Source organism: Antennarius striatus, chromosome 4, assembly GCF_040054535.1.
Source record: "Antennarius striatus isolate MH-2024 chromosome 4, ASM4005453v1, whole genome shotgun sequence".
Classification (NCBI taxonomy): domain Eukaryota; kingdom Metazoa; phylum Chordata; class Actinopteri; order Lophiiformes; family Antennariidae; genus Antennarius; species Antennarius striatus.
Window position 1 is genome coordinate 16,149,059 of NC_090779.1, and position 22,675 is coordinate 16,171,733.

At 40.2% G+C, this 22,675-nt stretch overlaps 1 protein-coding gene and 1 pseudogene across 1 annotated transcript in view; one reads left to right on the forward strand and one right to left on the reverse strand.

The window, feature by feature from the left end:
• Positions 1-8,483: 8,483 nt before the first annotated feature.
• Positions 8,484-11,581, reverse strand: LOC137593455 (G2/M phase-specific E3 ubiquitin-protein ligase-like; annotated as a pseudogene).
• Positions 11,582-12,536: 955 nt separating this feature from the next.
• LOC137593595 (excitatory amino acid transporter 2-like) overlaps positions 12,537-22,675 on the forward strand; it is a 35,985-nt gene continuing 25,846 nt past the window's right edge. The window contains exon 1 of the mRNA XM_068312461.1: positions 12,537-12,760. The gene's annotated coding sequence lies outside the window, so the exon portion shown is untranslated. The remainder of the gene's footprint in view (positions 12,761-22,675) is intronic.

Sequence of the window (22,675 nt, forward strand, 5' to 3'; positions counted from 1 at the left end):
AAGATAAAACCAAAAGCCTCTTGTATTGTATAAGCGATGTACAGTGCAGTGTGATTATTTCTGCATGTATTTTCATAGTTTAACCCCATAAAAGGGGGTCAACCTTTTATGAGATCAATGCTTATTTTATTCTTGCAGCAAAATCTTTTATATATTTTAATGCGTGCATGTGACCGTCACCAGTGCTCTCTGGGAACTAAGTTGTCAGTCTTTATTAGAATTTCCTATTGAGCCAGAGAGGTAAATGCTGCACCCCTGTGAGTTAAGGGGGAAAGCAAAGGAGACAGGGAGAGAAAACACAAACAAGGTAGTGGATAGACAGGCAGTGCTGTTGGAGTGAAAAAGGTTTAGGCTGTTTTATCATATCTTAGAACTGATACCTTAATACCAATGTTATAAAACACCAGATTAGTGGAGGTCCTGACAGTATAGAACAGACCACCAGAGGAAACCAGCGTAGGAGGAAGATAGAGGGCATAAGATTCTGATGTCTGAAGAGAGACTCATCACATTCTGACGGGACCCAATGGTTCTCAATAATTGGACTCGACAGTAGCTGGTAAGCCCTGAGCCAACATGCATGTGTGATGGAAACCAACGCCCAGATAGGCTAGTAGAACGCAACAGGGCCATTCTAGCTGAGTACCCCCAACCCCGTCAGCCAGGAGCACCCAGATGCCATCACCTGAAGAGCCACCGGGGGCAACGAGAACCATGTAGATCCAGAGACCCGGAGGAGGCAGCGGCTGCCACCGCCAGGGTGCACGGTGCAGGCCCAAGGGACACAGGGCAAGGAGCCGAGCCGCAGGCCCAGGCAAAGCAGCCCGTCCTTAGCCATAGGCCCCAGAGGGCCGCACCCCACCAGAAGTGCCATTATATGTGGAGTCACCACTACCCTCCCTTTTAATAAGCTTCCCGATCCCTGATGATGAAGCAATCTCCCGACCCTGTGCTCCTGTGCTACCTTTTGTGGAATGTGGTGCATTAAAAGTCTGAAGGGAAGCCAAGCGCTGTACAGACTACTCCAAAATTCGCAGGGCCCCCTTTGGAATGTGTGTGTGTGTGTGTATGTTGCATTAAAATTGGAGGAGGGGGGGCAAGTGAAGTGTATATGGGGAGGATGCAGCGCCCTAGAGCACTGCAATCCGCCTCACAACCAAGCCCACTGCCCCCACCCCCATCCTTTCCCAAAGCCCTAACTGTGCCCTATATGTGCCTAAAGGTTATTATGTATTGTGCAACATGACATATGTGAGGTGAACATTAGGAGGCAATCTGGTGTGGGCCTGGCCCAAATGGACAGGGCCGTAAAGGGGACCAGCATCAAAGCCACCCAACCAGCCCGAGCCATCGGGCTGGTTGGGCCACGGGGGGGCCCTGCAGGACCTAGGCCAGCGAGTAGCCCAAGCCACCACACCATCCAGGGGAGGCAGCCACTGAACAGCGAAGGCCCTTGTGCTTTATGAAGTACTTTAAATTGAATTAGTCGTAAGTTAGAGTTCTTTGTCATCTTAAATGTATTTCCGCAAATCTCGGTCCAAGAGTCATAGTCTAAATATATGTTTAAATATTTTTCCTATTTTGTGGTTGGTAGGTGTATCGAGCCAGTTTTTGAGAGTGAACTATATATCTTTGAAAGATTTTTCCTAAGTTTTGGGGACAACTTTGTAATGTATTTGGTGAATTCAGGTACCTCTAAAAAAGAGATGGCGATGAGGTTGGTTGAAGCTTCGAAATAATTTTTATGATTGTCTTCTTTACTTGCAGATATTGGGAAAAAAATTCAATTTCTTACAGTTTCGAACAGTTTTGTATATTTCATTAGTCTATTATTTTGAAGAAGGTGATGGAGGTGGGTGATCCCTTTCTTTGTCCATGTGCTAAAATAAAGAGGTTTTTTATTGTCAATAAAGTCTGGGTCATGCCAAATTGGGAAGAGTATAGCAGGGTGTAACTGAGATCCTGTAATATCAAGGGCTTTCCACCAAGCGGACAAGATGGAGGCAATCAAAGGATTCTTGAAGCAAGGGTGTTGTTTAAGGGTTGTGGTAATAAAATGAAGATCAGAGAGATTGATGTGATTACAGTCTCTCTGTTCTAGCTTCAGCCAGGAGTTATAGTCCTCATGTGGATGGATCCACTTGATCAGATAATGTACTTGGTTTGCTAAGTAGTACTGGACGAAGTTGGGTGCCTCCAGACCACCTTCATATTTCTTTTTCTGGAGAGTTGTCAGGGTAATTTTAGTTGTTTCGTTTTTTGAATAGAATTTACCAATGGCAGAATCTAATGATTGAAACCACTTTGATGTCGGTTTAAATGGGATCATCAAAAAAAGGTAGTTGATTTGAGGTAATATTTTCATTTTAACAGTAGCTATTCTTCACAGAAGGGAGATGGGGAGGTTGTTCCAATGTCTTAGATCACCAGAGACTTTTTCTAAAAGTGGGGTGAAGTTCAAGTGGACTACATCTGAGAGTGTATTAGAAATATTTATACCCAGATATGTAATATTACCCATGGGAAAATAATAAAGTGAGTTGTGGACTGCAGGATTCCACAAGTTCTCTGTTAATGGAAGTATGATTGACTTTGACCAGTGAAGGGAATAATCTGAAAAATCTGAAAAGGTTGTAATTAGTGTACATACTTCCTTCACCGATGTATTGTCACAGTTGGGTGTGGCAGTGCTGGTGTGTGGCAGGGAGACGCCAAGCTTGTGAATGGAGCCACGGCTCCACACCTATTATTTGTTTGTCACACCTGAACTTGTTTTGGGCTAATGACCCTGTGGCTTTTTAAGCCTCGCTGAATGAGAGCTAGGTGTTGGTGCATTGCTCATGTTTGTTTCCTGGTAGTCTTTCCTGATTTTGAGTTTCTTGTCTGTCTGGAGAATTTTTAAGTTTGTTAATAAATCATGGATGACAGTTTTGCCTTTGGTGTCCTGCATTTGGGTCCATACCCAATACGTGACATGTATTTGGATTTTCTAGATAAAGTAAAATGTCATCCGCATATAAGTTAATTTTGTGTTCCGACACCTGAGAGTAGATACCTTTAATATTCGGGTTTTGAAGTATTGCTACTGCCAGTGGTTCAATAAATATTGTGAACAATAAGGGAGACAGAGGGCATCCCTGTCTGGTTCCTCTTTCTAATGTGAAATTTGGTGAAATTATCCCATTAGTGGTGACTGTGGCCTTAGGTCAGTTATGTAAGGGTGATACCGGATAAATGACTCACCAAAGCCAAATTTATGAAGCAGTGTAAAAATAAAAGTCCAATTAACTTTGTCAAAGGCTTTTTCAGCGTCAAGTGATATAACAATTGCTTTCCTGTTGCAGCGCTGTGTCAAGCTAATCAGATTGAGTAGTCTTCTAACATTGTTGGTAGCGCGTCAACCCTTAATAAATCCTGTTTGATCACTGTGAACTATAGATGGAATAATTTTCTCCAATCTGGAGGCAAGTGCTTTAGATATTATTTTAATGTCGGTGTTGATTAGTGAAAGGGGTCGATAGGTAGGAGGATGAGTGGGATCTTTATCTGGTTTTAATAACTATTTTATTGCGGCTGTATTCATGTGACCACTTATATAACCATTATTTTTAATTTCCATTACTACTCTGAAGAATAGAGGGGGCTAACACTGACAGCAGATCAACTTCGCTCCTACAATTTCCAGGCCTGTTTTAATTTTTACCTGTTTTCCTGAATTGCTTTCCAAAACACTTTGCAAGACTTGATCCAACAGTTATTTTACAATGTGCTGCAGTTGCTATTGTTGCTATTGTTCAAAAAACATCCAGCCATTTATAATACCCCATGTTAATAGTAGGTAATCTCTATTGAAATGCAAGACATGCCTGTGCATTTGTTGCAGTGTCGAGGAAAAACAATGAATCAGAAACTTTCTTTGTCTGTCATCCATTTAGTGAAGTTAAACAGCTTTTTATATTCCTATCTTTCCCAGACTAGAGTACTGTTGACTTGGACTGGGAGATGTTCTGTTCACAGGCCCTGGTAAGCTCACAGGGCATCATCCATAGAAATGTGGGCAATACTTAACCAAGCCTGGACTGCTGTGGGAATGGAGATGTGACCCTGGGCAAAGTATCTGAATAATGATGAAAAAATTCAGCCATGAGGACTCCATGGAGAGGTAGAGTGGCAAAATACTTAACACTAAGTGAACACAAAATGTTTAAGTTTTACTCAAGCTCCCAGATAGGTTGATGGCCACTCTATGCTTTTTCCTCTATGTGAAAAAAACATCCCTTTAAACTAAACCATTTTATAAGTAAGGATCTACACATAGCCCTATTGTTAGTATGGTGATTGAGCACAACATGGAAATGCTATGATGTCTGATACCCTAAAATATTTGACTCTAAAGGACATAACTGATGAATAGTCTATATTTATTTTTTGATATTGTTCATACTGAAAAGAAAAAAACTTATATGCAAAGATGGATGGTATTACTGTTTAAAAATGTTGCTAAAACAGGATAAATGAATGTATGTATTAGGAACTATAGGAACCAGATTAATATGCACTATTGGAGATTACATCCAATTCATGTCACGTTTGGTATTGATTGAAAATAAATTACTCAATAAATGCTGTCAAAAGAAATATTCTGATTTCTTTTGACAACATTTATAGAAAATTACTACTTAAGTATTCATGTTTTTGTACCTTGCAAAATTGTCCGCATTCATTCATTTTGTACGCTTTATACTTTCTAGGCATGATATTCCGGGCCTCTCAGCCCATTAATACAGTTAGATGAACCTGAAAAAAGTATGCTATAATTCAGCTATCAAAGGCCATAAATGCTTCATAAAATAAAAGACTGATAATTTAATTAAACAAATTCCTAAATTAATACACAATATACTGTATATGGTATAGTTTTTGTCTGACTTCTGCAGCAGTGGCAGAGTGCATCTAGGCTACAGATAATAAAGTGAGAAAGAGAGGGGAAGAAGAAGAACACTTTATTAATCCCACAAGGGGAAATTACATTGTCACTCAGGTTGGTATACACATTCTGTGTTAGTTTTTAACAGTGTACAGGCCCCCTGAACACAGCACACAAGGGGGACTGTAAGTATGCAGTTAATACACACATCAAACTACACACATTGGGAGGCAGAGTGACGGGCAGCGGTTTCCGGAACGCGCCTCAAATATTTAGCAGCTTAGTAACAGATTAAATCAATGTGATAAAAATAAAGTAACTTAGTCGTGAGCAGAAGCTAGCATTAGCCACATAGTAATAACTATCAGATCCATCATCAGACTTTACTGTCACTTATAGAAGTACAGGAACATTTTAGCAGTCAACACGTCTTTATATATACAAAATACATAATAAGACAGATATGACATTATTACTGTGCCATGAGAGGAGGGAGTAGAAAAAAAAGTAGCTACCGGATGTTGCTCCGGGCCTGTGATGACATAGGTTACAAAACAAAACAAAACACAGAACCAACTAATTAAAGTTCGCACGTACTAACCATCAGAGCTCATTAACATACTACAGCTGGAGGCCTGAAACGAAGACAGACAGACAGACAGACAGACAGACACAGACAGACAGACAGACAGACAGACAGACAGACAGACAGACAGACAATTAGCCACACATTGACAGTATTTTTTGTGGTTTCTGTGATGGAAAGAACCCATACCCATATCAACTCCCTTAGATAATAATTTCAATTACGCTTGTGAAAAAGAGGTTGTTGCATCTTGTGTGAAACACAGATGTAACAAAACAAGCAAGGACAGAGGGAATGATAGTACTGTGAAAAAACTTACATGGACGAAAGAGCAGCGTCAGTGTTTGTCATTTTGTGGCAGTAAAAATGAGCAGCTCACAGTAATGTTAACCAGTGGCGTAAATGGGATGGTGCTCTCTCTTTGTTAGACTACCTTCAGAGAGTGGTGTCTTTACATTGTACTGTGTGTGGCTGTGGGGAGGTTGTGACCAGTGTTCCCTCTAAACTGTGCACTTTGGCAATGCTTGCACATCCTCAGCGTACAAGAACGTTTATGCAGCTATTAAAATAAAATTGGATACAAGCGTATTAAATAATATATAATATTAGACCTAACTTAATCTAATTAATTAGACCGATAATATTCTTGAATTACAAGAATTTTGCAAAAGTTTAATAAAAATCTGTCTGTTTCTAGTCTTTGTGTAATCCTACTAACAGTGAGACAGACGAGCAGCAAATCCATAAACTCTTGCTTGGTGGAAGTAACGCTTCTTTTTTTTTTAGTTGAAATGAAAGTGCTACTAATCATAAATATCCATGAGAAATTACTTTTTGTAATGCTGCATCCACTATGTACTATGAGATGACTTAAAGCAGGATTTCTCCCCAAATTCATCTTAACTAAACAGCTATTGAGCATCTCTTTGAATTCAGTGTGGTAGCATATTCCTCTAGCATCAATTTAATGTTTGCTACATGTACTTGAGTCAGTAGAGGCAAATAATGAAGCACGGAAGCTACGTCCGCCACCATTTTAATTTTACTATATGTCACTGCCAAGGCAAGCTGAGTAATACCAAGTCAACAACAGAGTCCAAAAATCTTCCTTAAACCACTCTTCGTGGCATTGATTCAGATTAACCATGTATGACCATAGATGGTCAGTAGGAATTGTAGCCCAGTTTTCCATGGGCCACAATTAGATGAAATTTGTAGTTTGCTCTTAATTGTCTTGCTGAAATGATTCATATAAATCAGATGTTCAGTGTAGAAAAAAAGACAGGATGCTACTCATGCCAAATGGAGTATATTTTGACTGATTTTAGATGATCTTAACCAGCATCATTACCAACAGAGTTCATACATACATCGAAGACTCCCAAATAAAGGCAATGGGCTGAGAGGATCCTAGAAACACCCAAAATGCATTCTAATGAACAATATACAACATTAGGATCACTTACAAGATTCAGCTGAATTTTTACCCACAAATGTTTTGAGATCATTTTCTCTGTGCTATCGCTTCTAATCTTTTGCATTACTTTTGATCCAGGCTGTATACAACTGTATATGAAATGAGCGCTTATATGTGCGCAACTTCATCCAAAGGTGCGGCAACAAAGAGGTGGCAAATATATGGAATATGGGGCGGCAGTAGCTCAGTGGTAGAGTGGGCGGTAGAGCAGGTTGTCCTATGGTTCAAGATTGGCGGTTTGACACCCCCCCCCAAAAAAAAATGCCCAGAGGTGAGCTGACAGTGGGAGGTGTCGGCTCACCTCCTGAGCACTGCCGAGGCGCCCTTGAGCAAGGTGCTGTCCCCTTTACAAAGTGCTCATTTGAGGTGCACCAAGAAGGAGCTTGCATGCCTACAGGCCCCCTTGTGTATGTGTGTGTGTGCTACAGGGGCCTGTACGAGGGGTGTGCGTGGACTTTTCAGTAGTGTGTGTGCGGACTTTTCAATTTTAGTAGTGTTTGTGTGGACCTTTCAGTAGTGTGTGTGCGGACCTTTCAGTAGTGTGTGTGCGGACCTTTCAGTAGTGTGTGCACACTTTTCAGTAGTGTGCGTACAGACATTTCAGTACTGTGTGTGAGGACCTTTCAGGAGAGTGTGTGCGGACTTTTCAGTAGTGTATGTGCAGACATTTCAGTAGTGTGTTTGCGGACTTTTCAGTAGAACTGGAAGGCGTTTCAGTGAAACAGGAAGGCATCTCAAAAGAGGAAGTGTGGGGCGTTTTCTTTTTAGCATTTTCAGGAGCATGCTGTCTGGATTCGCGGTAATTACTTGAATCATGAAAATCAATCATCTCTTCTTTTTTGTTTTATTCATATGGATAACTACTATGACATCAATCAACATGAGCCTTTGCTAGAACTTCAGACTAATAATAACATTACAATCCCATCTATTATGACAATCAATGAGACCACAATGAACAGGATTTGTTTAGTGAATCCTTTGGAAAATGATGGGAACTATGGTATTGATATGTTTTCTTCACTCCTGGATATATGTCAGTGAGGAGGCTATACATGTTTTTTTTTTAAAAATGTGTTTCTAATTGATTTGTGAACCAATCAACAATGTCTTCATGACATTTTGAGAAAAAGGTGACACTAACAAACAAAATATGCAACAAATGCACATTATGCATATTGTTATGTTGATGGGTCAATACCGTTTCAGTTTGTTTTTAAAGACACAAATGCGTCTGCACTCACCTTGACAGATGCGTAGAATGAACGTTAGGTCTCCAGTTCTAGAACAACTTGCTGTTCCTGATTTCTGTTCACTAACTGTTTTATTCATTATCATAAATTTCTACAGTCAAAACAATCTTTTGTTGTCCTGGTTTTATTTCGTTACCACACACATGTTTTTTGGTGACATTTTGTTTATTTGTGAACCAATGAACTAGTCTTAATGACATTTTGTGTAAATTATTACACTGACAAACAATATATGCCAACTCAGGCTCTGCCAAATCCGTAGATGTTCTCCAAAGCAAAGTCAAACTTTTCTTTGAAGACCTGACATGAAACATGAAGGGGCAACCTGATGCAGTTAACACATGTGTTTGCCATTTGAAACATGGGTGTGGAAGAGAAGTCATCATCTCCCGGATGAATGAACTTGACAGACGTACTTGGTGAAAACCCAAGGAGTGACAACAGACGCACCAGTAGCAAAGGCCAATATCTTCTGTAGTTTGGATGGCCCATCTTTTTCTATAAAATAGATCAGAGTCACCAATCATTAAATCATAGTGCTCAAGTGTCCATGAATCCAATAAGCAACAATTCCACTGCAACAATTGACATTAGCTATTTTTGATTTGCTTTATGAGAATGTTCAATATCTCTTGTTGAAGTGTATGAAGTGTTTTAACTAAAAATGGATCGTTACTTTTATTGTTCATTCCTCTCCCATTAATGGATTATATTCAATATACACACATATATGCATACAAACACATTTATTAAAATTCCCCTTTGATTGCCTTACCTCAAAAGTAGGTTATTATTAAAAAAAGATGTATAATTAGTCAACCTAAAGGTAAGGATCTATTTCAAGTATTGCACCTTCTGCATCTTGACGATAGTCTCTCCAGTGGGTTATCACCACTTCCTCTGCAACTCTCTTGTTGCCCCCTTTTGGTGACAAGTGAATTGTGAAAAGATCATCTACCTGGTCAGCTGTCAGGTTGCTTGGTTCAAAGCAGAACATGGGGCAAAAGCTGTCTGGATATGTCTGGATTTTCTCCAGAACCCCAAGAGTTCTCAGTCCTTCACAGAATCTATAAAATGATCAAAACAAATAATTCTATTTGTTTACTTCATTTAAAATTACTGGTTCCAGCCTAACATTTTTGATACAATCAAATCCATAAGCTTAGTCTCTGTTGGTTGATGAGTAGAATACTATTACGTATTCTGGTTAACTGTAAATGAACACTGCATTCCTTTGAAATGGACCTTGAACCCTGCGGAATACCTGAAACATAATGTCCTGTACCAGCAGATCCCTGTCTTTGATTGACTGAAGAGGCCTCAAACATCTGCATTGGCCAAGTAGTCAAGCATAGGTGCCTTTGCCTTCTCAAGGTCCTCAATGGTTAAAAAAACTGAAAAGTAGGATGTGCAAATGTGAGACCAAATGACACATAGGTGCATTCTGTTTGTCATTGTTAGTCATTTAGGTCAACATTGGATCATTCAGAAGTCCTCAGGGAACTTCTGGAGTCCGTTAGCTTAGCTGAGAGAACAGGGGGCCCATACTTTTGCATATCCTATTCTTCAGTTTTTTATTTGTAAACACAATATAAAATATTGAATAAATTTGGTTCCACTTCACGACTGTGTCTCACATGTTGTTGATTCTTGAAAAATATTTTCAGTTTGTTATCTTTTAGTTTGAAGCCTGAAATGTGGCAAAATGTCAAAAAGTTCTTGTGCGGGGGGGAGGGGATACTTTCGCAAGGCACTTTATGTGCACTACTCACATAAGGCTCTCCACACTGGCAACTATTGCCTGCTGTAATCCTTCATCCTCAGAGCTATCACCAGACATGGTAGCAACAAGGGTTAAATTAGAAGAGTAGATGTCCTCATCAAGACTGCGTGTTCCATCGAGTCTTGTACTGCTTGAGCTAGGGCCATTATCGGGACCACTGGTGCTTGGACCACTATCAGACCCATTGGTATCAAGAATACCATTACTTCATGCGGGGCACATTCCATCAGTACCAATTTTGCTTCTTGTACTACTTGTGCCAGGAGGACCACTCTCAGGACCCATAGTGCCAGGAATACCATCACTTACTGCAAGGCGTGATCCATCTGGTCCTCTCGTGTCAGTTTTCCAGTTTTGTCTTTCTCCACTGTTGGGGCTAGTTCCAGGGCAGTCTTCATCACTGCTAATGCAAATACTTGCCCTTGAATGCTGGTTATTGTCTACAATGTCATCCTGAAATATAAAACATGTATGTATGTATTTTTGTATCTACATATGTATGCATGTGTAACAAATAAAAGTGCACACTTACCCAAGGCAACCTTGATGGTTTTACATAAAGAGTTTTACTTTTATAAACCTTTTGAATGAGAATTGCACTCAGTTCCTAATCATTTTGGAGCTTAGGGCACACCAGTTTACTGCCACAACCCATCAGCAACTGGAGACCACAAAAAGAAGGGAACAAAGAAAAACGTTTTATTCCAGGCAAATAACATGTTTTACAATTACTCAAATTAAAATTAAAATGTGCCATCTAGAATGTGAGAGTGTCACACACATCCCATGACTTCTTGCTTCGAACAGTGTACCAGTGTATAACCAGTTCACTTTTTTATTCTATTTTATATGATGGTATACTATTAAATGAACAGAATGACCACTGTGTGTGTGTGTGTGTGTGTGTGTGTGTGTGTGTGTGTGTGTGTGTGTGTGTGTGTGTGTGTGTGTGTTTGTGTGTGCGTGTGCCTGTGTGTGTGTGTGTGTGTGTGTGTGTGTTTGTGTGTGCGTGTGCCTGTGCGTGTGAGTGTGAGTGTGAGTGTGAGTGTGTGTGTTCACACAAAGGTAAAAAAGACAGGCCACATAAACTTTACCTGACATCCTGAGGAACACGCTCACCAATCCTTCCCTGATGCATTGCATTACAGTCTGATGGTCCCAGACCTTCTGGAACTCAAAGGTGCTGAGGATGAATCCGTGTTTGTGTAGCCATACTTTTTTGCCTTGCTTGCAGACAATTGCCCATGATTTGTTTGGAAGAAGTATTACATCTTTGTGAAAATAGTCATACTGCTGTGGAAGAGGACACAAACAAGACACTACAAGTCAAGCTGCCACAGGTTAAATACAATTCAGAGACCATGACAACAGTTCAAAAAAAGTTTGGTCTCTCTGAGACATTACAACAAATAATTGGACAACGACTCTAACCAATATCACACACTGACCTGTATTTTCCTCTCAGGTGCTTATAGCAACAACATTACATAGTTGCAATAGCAAAATACAGAGAAAATATCCGTCTTACCTTCTTCTCCTTGTGCCTGTTGTCCATGTGCCGAACCTCTGTGCCTGGTAACGTGGGACCGCGGTCCCACGTCAGCTGCTGGTGTTGGTCCCGTGTGTTTTATCAAGGGCAGGGTCAATGCAGCTCGCTATCAGGAGATTTTAAAGCACTTGGTGCTTTCATCTGCTGAAAAGCTTTATGGAGATGAAGGCTTCATTTTTCAGCATGACCTGGCACCTGCTCACAGTGCCAAAACCACTGGTAAATGGTTTACTGACCATGGTATTACTGTGCTAACTTGGCCTGCCAACTCTGCTGACCTGAACCCCATAGAGAATCTGTGGATACTGTGAAGAGGAAGTTGAGAGACACCGGACCCAACACTGTGGATGAGCTTAAGGCTGCTATCGAAGCATCCTGGGCCTCCATAACACCTCAGCAGTACCACGGGCTGATTGACTCCATGCCACACCGCATTGAAGCAGTCACTTCTGCAAAAGGATTCCCGACCAAGTATTGAGTGCATAACTGCACATAATTATTTGGAGGGGGTGACTTTTTTGGTATTAGAAACACTTTTTTTTATTGGTCGGATGAAATATGCTAATTTTTTGAGATATGGATTTTTGTTTTTTCTTGACTTTTTTGCTGACATCATCGATATCAAAACAATAAAAGGCTTGAACTACTTCAGTTGTTTGTAATGAATCTAAAATATATGAAAGTCTAATGTTTATCAGTACATTACAGAAAATAATGAACTTTATCACAATATGCTAATTTTTTGAGAAGGACTTGTATAAAATTAAAATATATCAATTTTTGCAAGCCAATGGGTGTATCATATACCCTTTGGCACATGGAACAAACTGCTAAACCTCGTCTGTGACACGGAATTGCAGGTGTTGTCCTAACTGCGGTGCGCGCAATTCTTGGCAGGCGTGCAGGAGTGGAGAAAGAAAAAACGGCGCGCTCGCCAATGGTGGGTGAGAGAGTAAAACACTGACGGGTGAGGCGAGGCAGAGCTCATTCAGTGGGATCGTTGGGCTGCTGAGCTCCTCGGATTTTACTGATACACACAATCCCTTCTTTTGGTCTGTGAGGCGTCCCTGTCCTGGACCGCTGTGCATTCTCCAGCTGGCTGTAGCTGATTCTCTCAGAAGCGGATGACAAGACCCTGCAAGGGGACAAAACCAAAAACTTTTTTCATTCTGGTTTCCAACAAAGGTAGGCTGATTCTATTTTCTTTATTTCTTGGTTGCTTTTATTTCTTTTTTTTCCCCCTTTCATTTTTTTTTCTTTCTTTGTTTCCCCCCCCCCCCCGTTCTTTCTTTCTCTCTACCTTGGAATCAAATTCTCTAAACGCACGAAAGTGGATGTGATAAAAATGATGCATGTTTTATCTTTACGTCCATTTGTAGCCTACTCCGTTGTTCATCATCAGAAAAACCCACAAGTTAATTGAAATAATAACTTTGATCGAAAAATGACTACAGGTGCACCTGAGATTTATTTGCTGACCATACAAAAAATAGGATGCATTTTAATTATCTCGAATCGAACCTTTTTCATTTTCCGTGTGATATCAAGACGTGGGCTGGCCATTGCATTAATTGAGACAAATCCGAGGCAGCCTGCGATTCATGTGTCGGATTGCCGACCACCTATTCTCTGCACAGGTGAACAAAAGAGCTACATTTACATCGTTTCACGGACTTCATACAACCCTGAGATGGGTCGTTTAAAACAGGTTTTGCTGTTAAGGAATGTTGCTTGTTAACATTTGAGCCCTGTCGGTTGAATTGGGATCACTGGGGGTGATTAAATGCGTGCCTGCATTAGACAGCATCCGTTTGCAACATGTTGAGCCCAGGCCACAGAAACACCTACTTCTTTCTGTAGAAATGAAATAATAATAAATACCCTACATTCCATAGCATTCAAAATCGGTGTTGGGAAGGTGAGGTAGAGAGAGACTCAGTCTCTCTCTCTCTCTCTCTCTCTCTCTCTCTCTCTGTGTCTATATATATATATATATATATATATATATATATATATATATATATATATATATATATATATATATATATATATATATATATATACACATGTGTGTGTGTGTGAGTGTAGGTGTGTATATGTTTGTATATAAGAGATATATTGATATTTGAGAGATATAATAAATAATGATTATATTCATTCATCCTTGTTTTAAAACAATTAATCAGCCGGTGTCTTTGAGGGTAGATGATTCTGCCAATAGAGAAGCATGGTGATTCTCGGCATCTTAGCGGTTCCCCCACAGCGTGGAATGTGTGCCGATGGAGATGGGGTTCCTGTCCTCTGAGGTTCTAGTGGTGGATCCCAGGACTGGGAGAGGATTCCATAGAACTGTGTTGGCCTGAAGAAGTAGTTTATGGGTCATTGTCAGGGCTCTGCCTGCCACTTAAAGATCCTTCGGATAACAAACCAGTTCTGTCACTGATGAATGACATGAGATTCAATAATATTCAGAATTTATTATATTTTATACTGTGGGTTAGGCTGAAGATTTGTTTATTATAGTTATTGTTTAAGGATCAGCAGCACCAGCCAAATGCATATGGATATGTTAAACTCTTGATAGGTGGTCTTTTGTGTAATGAATTTAATAAAACATTACTGTAGTCTATAACTAGATCAAGTTCAAAAAATGCCTAATCTGGGAGGGAGCCAGTGAACTATAAACTGGACTATAAGTAATGTTTTCAGTTGGTCCAACTGGATTGGTCAGATGTGTGCAACACTTCCTTACTGTTTTTGATCTCCCTAAGAGCAACATTGTGGGTTTTATGTCCAAAAAAATTGATTATGCTGAGACTGTTTTCTTTGTTTTGATTTTTCATATTCCAAATAAGAAATATAACTTGAAATATAACTTATCTATGAAGTATTATAGATAAGGCCATTTCCGATGTCAATAATATCAGGGAAGTATCTAACCTATGCACCACATGTTGAAAAGAAAATGTGAATGCTTGATACATTGACACCCAGGCTACACACACACACACACACACACACACACACACACACACACACACACACACACACACACACATACAAACACACATGCACATATACACAGCTTTTCATTAGAACCATCAATGTCACCATGGAAACCAGCTCTCCCGACACCCTCAGTTGATCACCATCAGCATTACTCTTGGCTTGCCATGTGAAAGCAGGTACAGTTTGTGTTTGTGGACATCATTTTCAACAGCATCCTGATCCACTCAACCAGAAAGCAGCTGAGGATCATTCTTTTGGATCGTCAGTGTGGCCCTAAAGAATTAAACTGGCAGAATTAAACTGGGATCTGAAGAGCTTGGCCTTCAGTGCAATTGGTGGGAGAATTTGTAAAGGAAAGTGTCCATGCAGCTAATATGTGTTTTTTGTTTTTTTTACCAGAGGTTACTGAACTACTGTACTGTGCCATGTGCTGCCTTATATGAATGAGCACAATAGACATTCACACATGCTGTGAGGCAGAATGAGTCATTTAATATATAAACGCATGGCTTGAGCTTGTGGGTGATGTTTCTTCTTCTGTAAGCAAGTGTCTGTGTTTTTCATGTGAGAGAATAACATCTTGTGAATGCAGTCTTGACTCACATGAATAACACTTCACACCCAAACAAATGTGGAGACATTATGTGCATATTTAGCATTTGTGCACAGAGCATCATTACTGTAATGTAATTTACCTGGTAACTGTTTCTTGGAGGCTTTGAGAAATGGTTTTCGCCTGTATTCTGGTTTTGTTTTGACATGTCAGAGGAAATACCGTATATTGTTTTGTATGTCGTTAAATATTGAAAAGCATTAACGGAAAACATATTCAAACTGGGACTGGGGGGGCAATATGAGGTCTAAAAGCTCTTTTTAGGATTAATCCTTATGGAACAAGAGAAGTGATGATGGTTCTTGCCATGTATGTTTTTGGTTTAGTCCACATTTATTGTATGTTAAACGTCTTGGCCCTGTCACCTCTATCATGTTACGCCCACCTTGGGGTGGCGCCACACTGCCATTGGTAAATAAGTGAAGGTAAGACAGATAGGGATCTTTATTGTGACCTTCTCTGTGTAAAAATGGTTAAAAAGTGTTAAAGCCTTTCTCATTCTCAGGAAGCATTTCAACACTAGTTCAGTTGGTTGGTTGATTATTAAATAGGGGAAGTAAAAGGCTGTAGTGATGCAATCTGCAGTCTAGTGCTCTGGAAGTCCCTTTCTCAACTCACATTTCACCTAAATGAAAAACTAGTTCATTTTTATTTGGCATTTATGAGGTTAGGGGTGGTTTTGTGGGTTCTTGAAAGTATCACGGAAAAGTAACGGATAGTTTTGTACTTTAATCCTGTTTTACACTATTGGTATTTTCCGCACTATAAAGCACACCTAAAAGCCTATAATTTTTTCATAATCCCGTAGTGCACCTTATAATCCGATGCGCTTTATATATGGATTAGTATTAATATTAGTATTGGTTAAAAACAAGATCGCTGAGAAAAAGCCGGCAGTCTGGCCGGCAGTCATGCTGCACTCCGCCACCAGGGGCACCCTCACAACGGTAGTCAAGGGGCGTCGCCGAAGTGGTGGCTCTCACTGACCTGCTGTCTGACCAGAGCAGCCTGCTGAGCCCTGGTGACCGGCTACGATAACATAGCAAAACATAAGGAACTTTCAACAATTTATTTAAAACAGTTTGACTGACTGACTGATCTCAGTATTTCTTAACTATTTGGCGTCGGAAATAACCCACTTTAAACTTAATTGGTCTTAAAAATGCCATTGTGCTGTCATCTGGAATCTAGTGACGGTCCATTCTATTAGTCTGTGGAAACACACGGAGAAACTGGCATAAAGGTGAATGAAAGACCCTCAAAGCTGAACTTCCAGCCTTTTCTGAAATTTAAAGAGCAGAGTCACTGCTAGACAAAGGTTCCTGGTGTGCTGCAATTGATTTACAAATGTAGTTGATAGCTCTGGGGGGGAGGTGGAGGGGCGCATTTAGGCTTCTATATTCTGTCTGCAGCGACGTGCGGTGAAATTCACGGCGGTGAGACACCGACGTTAAAGTCAGTTCTAGGAGTAAAACAGCATCACATTTAACAGTAAATTAGCAGCCTGACATTAAAAACTACTTAAAGAATTGTTTAGGACACACAGCAGCAAATAGCTGCACCTCATCTCCGACTGGACTACCGATCGATTAAAACAATATTTAATTAATAAACGAAGACGAACATCGGAGCTTAAATATCTGCTTCGAACTTCAGATCAGGAAATAACCCGCCCTTTTCGAACTGAGTGGACTCTTAATGAATTTAACCAGTTTTAATGTCAGGTTTTTTAATATGCCTGTTGACTTCTTTCTAGGATGGCAAAGTGATCAAGTGATCAGGTTTCATTGATGAGGCTCAGAATGGCTTCATTGAAATAACAATAGGGGTTTTTCACAGCTGACTAAAGGTACTCACAGTCATGAATGCTCTAGCTAGTGGACGGATAGCGCAACTACAGCCACTTTTTAAAAATCTATTTTATTTTTTTAATTATATGCGCCTTATAATCTGGTGCACCTTATATATGGAATGAATTATAAAATAAAAAAATCATGAAATGTGCACCTTATAGTGCAGAAAGTACTGTAATCACATAGTACTACACATGCACATTCAGAAATTCAATTTGCACTCTGCATTTTACAACTGCACTCAGAGAGTAGCTTGCTTACATTAAAATTATTTGTGTTTGACTGCTACTCAAGACTGTGGTTATTTAGTGGACATCAGGAAGAGCTTTGTTTATGAGTTTCTAAATAAAAATGTGAGAGCTTGAGTAGAAATTGCTCAAACAAAATCAGTTACTGTCATCCCTAGTTTTTTTGGTATCACAGTAAGTCTCCTGGACTGTGATACAGTGTTTTCCAAAGTATAATATTGATTTAAGTTTACAGTGTATTGTTATAATTACATGAAACAGTGAGCTTCAACATGTCATAGTGTGTTCACCTCACTTGGCTGAAGTGATTCAGTTCAAATAATTTTGCTATAATGTTGATTTAAACTGATCAGGGCTATGTGAAGACAAAAATCCAATCATTTCAAATCTGATATCAGACATGTCAAATCTGATATCTGGACATGTCTGATTCAATAATTAAAGAAACACCTTTAATACACTAGGTGTAAGCTATGTTAAGTGATCAGTATCAATAGTTAGATGTATTTCTTATAGAATCAAAAAATGATAAACCCTTTTAGATGTAACAAACACAAGTTAAATGAAATTAATGATCCAATATGGATGTCTAGTATAGAATAGTTAAGAAACCATTAAGTCATCTTAGCATAAATTGCATCCAAGAAGCCATGCAAGCATAAACACATACACATGCACATGCATACACACGCATACCCATGCATACACAATTTACAGGAGATTCACACATCCAGACAGAACCCTGCAGCATCGCTGATCTCCTCTGGAAGCTAAACACGTCCAAATCATACTCCACAGAATGTTATAACCCTCAGTGCCAACATTATCTTAATTAGGGTTGACATTGCTCACGGTATTAAGTGCAAAGTAGTTTTTTTTACATGAGCATGTGTGTTCATGAATTTGCTTTTGCACAAACCAACATACTCACACCCCGAGGGAGGACGTATCTTGTTGAAGTAAACCAGAGGTAAATAGTAAAGGAAAAGAAATAACAAATTGCTCAATACCCTGACCAACCAATGGCTTCTTTATCAACCCACTGACTGTTTATTTACTCTATAATCATACTACATTCACTTCAATAACTTTTATTGATTTAATTTTTTACTGACGTTTCACAGATAACTGGAGTAAGAGAGCAGATGGCAAAGCAGCAGTCTGATGAAAAGAATCTTTATTGCTGAGTGATCAGAAAATTGAGTTAAGCATAAATTGTTGTAAATGAATAAAATGACTGGGGCACTACTACCTGTCTTCGGCCCCTAACTTCCGCTGCTGAAATAATGATAAATAATGATAAAAATAGAGAGAAGAACAAGGAACGGGAAAAGAAGTTTAGAAATATAGGAATGAAAGAAAAAAGGAAGTGAAAAAGAAATGACAAAAGCTGAGACGAGGTTCAGGAAACAGGTAAAACAAATGAGAATGAAGTTTAATTTATGAATATTGCACATGTGTTGCTTTATTCAGGAGTTTGGGCTTGCTGTGACATCTAGTCCTTGACTAATCCTCCTGGGAGCATTTTAAAGCTGCCAAAATGCCATCCAACTCTTCTTTCTTTTACACACTCATGCTTCTCAATCAGCGAATGTATTTCTGCACTGTCCCAGTTGTCCTTTATCCTCCCACAGGTTTTTTTTGGGCATTATTTATTCTAATTTTCATATAATCAAATTTCATTGGTTTTTGGACTTGACTCTCTTTGTATTCATTTGTCCCCTTGTGGCTTTGGGGCCTCTTCATCACTGTATTCCTGCTATGAATCTTTCTGATATGCTGGATTCATGCTCCCCCCTCCCCCTTGCTGTTAAAGGCTTGCCTATAGAATCAGTGTTACAGTTCTCAGAGAGGAAAACAGAGTGAGATCTTTCCCATGGGTTGACCAAACAAAGACCACGGCTCCCTTCACTTCTGTATGACTGCACAGGAACAGAAACAGAGGCATTCACTTGCAAGTCTGCTGCTGGGCGGCAAAATGATAGATCTCCACTGGTCATCGTTTAGGCCTTTTCACCATGAGACCGCCATAGTCATTGAATCATTCAATGAAAAACCTCCAAAAACAGAACCATTTGTGTTGACTTTGCTACCAATAAAGAAGAATAAATCTTTAATATGTCATTGAGTATGCAGCACACGGTACATATAAACACAACACAATTACATTTCACCCTACTACAGCCCCCCCTTAACAATTCACAAGCATGCATACATGTGGAGACTACTTGGGCAGCTATAGTGACTGGCCCCTCTTCAGCCACCAGTCCACACTCCCTATTCTTGTCTGGATTGGGATTCAAGCTGGTGACCCTCCAGTTCCCAACTTGAGTCACAACCTACTGAGTCACTGCTCACATTTCTTTGATACAGGGGCGACGCAATAATTTAAAGCATTTTGCAATGATATTAAAACATGGAAAAAATTGAAGGTAGTTGAAAATAAAGGGAAACACACAAAGCAATTTGTCATAAACAATATAATATAGTGTGGTATTATCTGGGGGTCAAAGTTCAAAAACAATGACAAAACACTATGTACTTGGAAGATAACAATACAAGAGACTAAGGTCACACGCATCCACACATCCTGCATTACAGATTTTCAGGTGTAAATTCCTCTCACAAGTGGACAACTTGATTCGGTTCATAGTAGCTTAATTACTCTGGCTTAAATGAATTCTTCTGAACTTCACATTTGCTATTTTCTGTTGAAACTCAGATTTAGCAAAATGACTGTCTTTCATTAGTGTAGATCCTAGGTGGGGCCCCCGGAAGGGAGCAAGTTGTAAAACTAAGGTCTCTTTCCACCAACCCCTTCACCACTACCACTGTCCCAAAAACCAAACCACCAACTCCTCATTTGCACCTGCTACATCGGTATTCAGGTCAGCAGAGGGAGTCACGAAATTTCTCTAAGAGTGATTGGTAAAGGGAAGAGGCAGTTGATGGGGTCGGGTGTGGGGGGTGGGGGAATGTTCTCTTTTGGCACTAAAGACCATGCTAGCAAGAACAATCACCTCATTGTGCAGCGACAAAAGATTCATAATTAAAGCACATTAAGTGATTCATGCAAAACAGATGGACGACTTCATCTGAGCGCTTGTCACATGATCTAGCCTGACAGATTCACACTGTTCATCAGACGGAGAAACATTTGTTTACATTGTATTTGAAAATTTGCTTACGTGAATGTGATTTTTATTTTTACACTTCTATACATTTTGCATTTTTAAGCTATTTAAAAAATTTAGTAAGGTATTTATTCTAAAATGACGAAATACATGTGTGTCTAACTTTTAAGGTTCATGTATATTGTGCCCATGGCCATACAGAACTGAAAACAACTACAAAAAATAAAGGAGAAAATAAATAATAGGTGGGGAAAAAATAATTATCCCCACCTATTATCCCCAACGGTTTATATTCTTTGATTGTGACGGACCTCACGTTGTCATGTGGGGAACCCCGATGCCTTATTCACCAGGACCGAACTCACGAGGCCAGTGTCTACCCGGATGGCCAGACCATAACGCAGAAGCGGCCTTCGTCTTCGTGTTCGTCCGTCCCACACACATGGATCTGTTGCGGCTTTCGTCAGACATAGTTATTTGTTTTCTTGTGACAGCGAAGAAAAAAAACAAAGTCTGATATTATTGTTTTATTGTGGAATTTCCACGGGTTCCCACTAGTATTATTATAATATTTTCATTTCCTACTTTACCCACAATCCTTGCCATCTCCTACCTGGACAGCTTTTTCTTTTCAAACACAATTCCTCAAATGCATAATGGGCACCGAGGCATGTTTGTTTGGTTCTTTGTTCAGGTCTGGGGGAACAGTGGGCATTAATGTTCTTCTTGAGCATTTAAACAGCCTGAGCTCTGGGAGCCCAGAGCCGAGCTGCTACTTGCCTGCTTAATCGTGGGTAGCTCCATCACTTACGGACATTTTAGGGAGCCAAAACAGGACGTGCATGAGAACTTCTGCTCGACAAACAATGCCCACACTTGGAGGAGTAGCCTCAGCACCCCCGAGCACCTCCCACTTCTTCCGGAATACTGTAAACCCCTTGGAACCTTTTCTTCATCTACTGCAGTCTCCCCCCAAAGCTGCACTCACCCTCCTACTCTACTTATTCCTGACCAATCTTTGCTCTGCACGGGTGCTGCTCCCCATCGCTCAGCCTATCCTATCATGACAAGCCCAGCTGATAGACCCTACAGTCTACATATGTTTACCTCACCCACTTGACCAATGAAACACACAACAGCCCTCTTCATTGCATGTTTGTCATCCCCCTTTTCAGAACAAAGACAGAGAGAGGGGGGTATGAAAAAGAGAGAGATGGAAAGAGAAAGAGAAAGTAAGAGAGATGGTGATTGGGTAGAGAAAGAAATTGTAAAAAAAACAGAGGAGGATAATAAAAGAGAGAGATATGGCAGAGAAAGTAAGATTTTTTATGAGAGAGAGAGACAGAGAGATAGAGAGAGATGGACAGAAAAAATAAGAGAGGGAGAGAGGAGGGAGTTCTAAAAAAGTAGAGGAAACAATTAAACTGCCCCTCCTCTCATGAACCCTGTCTAGCGGTTTCCCAGCTCTAAAACCTGTGAACAAACTTGGAGGCCTGTAAAGTGGCCCATTATTCTAGGGGGGGTGGCGTGTTCCAAGAGCGGCTTCCCTCAATGGCAGATGAGCACAGAGACGCTTTTGTGAGAGCATTTTGGCCCAGATCATCATGCAGTAGTTAATTAACTGCTCTCTCTCTCTCTACCTCTCTCTCTACTTCTCTCTCAATATCTATTTCTATCATCTAGACATTCAGAAACAAATAATGTAATCAAACTGTTTAATTAATGACCCTGCCATGGAGGAAGGTGCCCCGGAGGCATCCGCACCAGATGCCCAAACCACCTCAGCTAGCTCCTTTCGACGTGAAGGAGCAGCGACTCTACTCTCAGCCCCTCGAGAATAGCAGTGTTTCTCACCTTATCTCTGAGGGAGACATCTGCTATGCTTGAAAAAGCCGATTTCCACCGCTTGTATCCACAATCTTGTTCTTTTGGTCATGACCCATCGCTCATGACCATAGGTGAGGTTAGGAACGAAAATTGAACGGTAGATGGAGAGCTTTGCCTCTCGGCTTAGCTCCCTCTTTGTGGCAACAGTGCGGTAAAGCAACTGCAATACTGCTCCTGCTTCCCCAGTTCTCCGTCCAATCTCACTTTCCATTGATCCCTCACTCGTGAACAAGACCCCAAGATATTGAAACGCCTTCACTTGTGGAAGGACCTCATTCCCCACATGGAGGAGGCAATCCACCGGCTTCCTGCTAAGAACCATGGCCTCAAATTTGGAGGTGCTGATCCTCATCCCT